This window comes from Syngnathoides biaculeatus, chromosome 22, assembly GCF_019802595.1.
Source record: "Syngnathoides biaculeatus isolate LvHL_M chromosome 22, ASM1980259v1, whole genome shotgun sequence".
NCBI classification, from domain to species: domain Eukaryota; kingdom Metazoa; phylum Chordata; class Actinopteri; order Syngnathiformes; family Syngnathidae; genus Syngnathoides; species Syngnathoides biaculeatus.
This window is the reverse complement of record NC_084661.1, coordinates 18,850,083-18,854,165: the sequence shown is the minus strand read 5'-3', so window position 1 is coordinate 18,854,165 and position 4,083 is coordinate 18,850,083. Positions and strand designations below refer to the sequence as shown.

At 38.8% G+C, this 4,083-nt stretch overlaps 1 long non-coding RNA gene across 4 annotated transcripts; it reads left to right on the top strand.

Moving 5' to 3' along the window:
• Positions 1 to 262: 262 nt before the first annotated feature.
• LOC133495635 (uncharacterized) lies at positions 263 to 3,634 on the top strand. Of its 4 annotated transcripts, none has more exons than XR_009793615.1 (7): positions 264 to 308; positions 411 to 467; positions 1,586 to 1,781; positions 1,915 to 2,089; positions 2,187 to 2,201; positions 2,300 to 2,381; positions 2,861 to 3,634. It is a non-coding gene; the product is annotated as an uncharacterized LOC133495635 (long non-coding RNA). The 4 variants fall into 4 exon arrangements; XR_009793616.1 differs by having other exon boundaries at positions 2,849 to 3,634; XR_009793617.1 differs by having other exon boundaries at positions 2,300 to 2,963; positions 3,039 to 3,634.
• Positions 3,635 to 4,083: the final 449 nt, after the last annotated feature.

Here is a 4,083-nt window from a genome sequence, read left to right as displayed (position 1 = left end):
TAAAAATGAGCACAATAGTTTTCATCCAGCTGTTACATTTCTGAAATAAAACTTTAAAAGTAATATGTGAAAAAAGTAAATTACAACAACCAAAAGGACCACAGTGTAGATGTATTTATTTATTTATTTATTTTTTTAAATGTTCCAGCCTTGTTGGACTTGTACATTCGGAGCTAATTGAAAGCGATTAGCGCCAGCTGTGGTCACTTTTCACCTGCTATAAAAGCTCGCCTGGTCGTTGTTTCCTGGAACAATGTCTGTTGTTTGGATCTTGGTTGCACTTGCCCATGCTGTCTTCATGGACAAAGGTTGCTTTTTTTTTTTTTTTTTTTTGCTTCATTTGTTCTGTAGCTTAGTTTTTGTTGCAAGTATTTGTCTTGAACTGCTTGGATATGTTTGTGTGTCTGCAGGCCTCTGTTTTCCAGGTGGGGTTGAACAATGGGAGTCCACTGTTGTACCAAAAAAAGGTCTGTCAGCAGAGACCAAACTGATTAATTCTATTTTAATGATTATTGAATAGTTTGGTTCTTGAAACTAAATGATTTTAAATTGAACTGCAGCAAGTCATTACTTCAACCTAAAATTCCTGTTCTGTAAATTCTCACATTGAGCACAGGCACATGCAAACAACTTGAATTCGACAGGACTGTTTAAAAAAAAAACAATAGCCAACTTGTATTTTTTAAATCAGTCTTTTCTTGGATTTATCCATGGTTTATCTGCCAGGAGTCGAATAGCTCTTACCTTGCCGCCAGGTGCTGCACATCGACTGCTGGCCATTTGTATTTTCCATGAGAAAGAAAAACAGTTCACACTAAAATCTAAAAAAATTGAATAAGAGTTGGAAAACTAAGTCGGAGAACCACAGAATTCATACCACAGCACCTCCTCTGACATGCTGAGAATCACTGAGCTGAAGGCTGCCAGCAAAGCTACCTTGGCATCCATAACACCTCAGCGATGTCACAGGTTAATCACATCCATGGCACACGACAATGTTTCATGAATGGATAATTCAAAAGTAGTGTAGCAACACATTTAGACGGACAACATAGTACTGGATTGCTTTCCTCAGGGAAAAATAATTACTGCAGTTACTGAGTCACCACATTATTTTTGAAAGACTTCCTCATTCACGACTTCATAATGCTGTTGTGCCCCTGGTACCTTCTTTAAATTCTTTCCAATACAAATATTTTGAATTATGGAGTACAGTGGGGGAATCGGTCGAGCTGTCTACTTCACAGCTCAGAAGACCAGGGTTCAAATCCCGGCACAGCGTTTCCATGTTCTCCCCGTGCCTGTGTCGTTTTTCTCCAGGCACTCTTGTTTTCTCCCACATCCCAAAAACATGCAACATTAATTAAAAAAAAAAAATTGCTCCTTGGTGTGATTGTGAGTGAGACCGATGTCAGTCTTCATGTGCCCTGCTATTGGCTTTCAACCAGTTCAGGGTTTAACCCGCCTCCTGCCCGTTGACAGCTGGGATAGGCTCGAGAACTCCAGCAGATAAGCAACTCAGAAAATGGATGGATTGATCTTTTAAAGTACATTTGCAAATCTTTGTAACCTATTTCCACCACAGGACAAACCAGAAGTAACTACAGGAACAAGCAACAGACTTCACACAAGTTTGAACCTGACCCCTAAACTGTAACTGTGAGTTACACAAGCTAAACACTGGAGTACCCTATTTTCCCAAAGATTTTCAAAAATCATAAAAATAGCCACAATTGTATTCAGTAGTTTTCATCCAGTTGTGACCAAATACAGCATCCAGGGTGAGAACCTTTCTTATAAAAAAAGATAGCTTTAAAAGTAAATTGTCAAAAATAAATTACAGTTATCAAAAGGAGCATAACATATTTATCCAGATTAATTGACTGAATTTTTTTATTTTTTTTTGTGTTGGAGCCTTTTTTGCACTGGGGCACAGCTGGAGGTAATTGGAAGCGATTAGCACCAGCTGTGATTACTTTTCACCTGCTATAAAAGCTCGGCTGGTCGCTATCCTTCACATCTGTCGCTGGCACAATGGCTGATGTTTGGGCCTTTGTGCTGCTTGGTCATCCTGTCTTCATGGACAAAGGTGAGTTGTTTAACTTCAAAGTTTACGCTTGCTTAATTTTTTTATTAAAATGACTCTATATGCCTTTAAATTCTGAGATGAATTTGTGTGTCTGCAGGCCATTGTTTTCCAGGTGGGGTGAAACAAGAAGGGTCCAGAGACCATATTGATCAATTACATGTTAGTAATAAGTTTTTTTTTGTTGTTTTTTTTTATTTATTTTTGCTACAGATGTATCTCATGATTGTTTCACTTACGAGACGTGTTAAACTCATTGATTCTTTGGATTCTACATTGACACTACACACTCCAGGTGAGACTGTTGGATGACTTGGGGTCATTTGAGCCAAACCATACTTAACAGATCTCACTTGTCACCACCAAATAAATAAAACTAGCAAAGATAGCATTGGTCTTATACCAATGTGGACCTGTTTAGTTGTGAACTATAACTAACTTAAAAATTCCATTTTTTTTTTTATTTATATTTTATAAAGTTACCTGTACTTCAGGGGCCTTGTCAGTTTTTGTTTTTTTTTTTTTTTAATAAATTGCCCAGAAAAAATGGTCAACATGGTTCTTTAACCTAACTTTCTGCTTAAAGGTAGCAAGAATTTTTTTTTTTTTTTTCTGCTCAAATACTTGGTTCATAACTGCTTCCACACCCGACTTCATGTGATTTATAGATTGGTAATTATACAATGTGCTTATCAATGGCATATATTTAAGACTAGTCTATTTTAGTACCCCTTCAATTCGGTTCAATGATAACTAATGTAGCTTTTTGACAAGCCCAACCTGCAACCAAAGAGGTGAGCGGCAAGGGCCAACTGCACGACACGTTGAAGATAACGTGAGCGGCAAGGGCCAACAGCACGACGCCTTGAGCTACAAGGTGAGTGGCAAGGGCCAACCGCATGACCAACAGAGCAACAACATGACCAAGGGTCAGCATAATGACTTTCAGCAGGTCCAGCAGAGTGTCAACCAAAACACCACAATGAGCCACAACCAACAGCATGAGTTCTTTCAACAACTCCAGAGTGTCACACTGGATGATGACCTCACTAAAGGCTTCATTGTGAATATTTGAGGTGTACAGCATGAAAGAGCTGTTTTATGCATCTTGTCTGACAATAATTTAAATTCTTAACCGCACCATATTGTTTTTGAAAATGGAACTGTTTTGTTCAGCGGTCTTAAAATCCTTGCATAACTCACTGCAATGATTCGATGTAGTTAAGGTTAGTGCTTGTCACGAGGTCACGTAGCCAACTGTTGTATTACGACAAAGTTGACTTCACAATTTCAATTGATCCCAATCTATGGCATGGATTAGGCCCTACAGAGTGTTATTGCACTTAGTCTATAAAGTTGCATGCTGATCAAACTTTGTATGACACTATAGGCATAGTGCTAATTTTGGGTTATTGCAAGTTGGAAGTGGGCTGAAATCAGTTTAACAATTTGAGAGCTGCTTGTATAATTTATTTAAAACCCTTCCACTCACCACAGACTCTTTTTGAAAGTTATCCACACCAAGGATGTACAGGTGAATCAATTTAAGAATACTGGCACATTGTATTGAACCTCCCTCCCCCCCAAAAAAGAAAAAAAACTGTTCAGGCCTATTTTACACAACATAGCACCCTAAAAATAGTTACGTCAAGTGTATAAGGGGTGAACGTTCAAACTTGTAAAAAAATATTCTATCCATAAAGTGGGAGTACAGTTTAAACCATTTACTAGGCCACTTATTCTCACAAGGGTTGTAGGAGTGCTGGAACCTATCCCAGCTATCAGGCAGGGTACACCCTGAACTGGTTAGCAGTCAATTGTAGGGCACAAACAGATTACTCACAATCACACCTCTGGGCAATTTACTGTCCAACTAATGTTGCATGTTTTTGGGATGTGGGACGGAACTTGACTCCTGGGAGAAAACCCACACAGGAATGGGGCAAACATGCAAACTCCACACAGAATGGGCTGGGATTTTAACCCCCGGTCCTCAG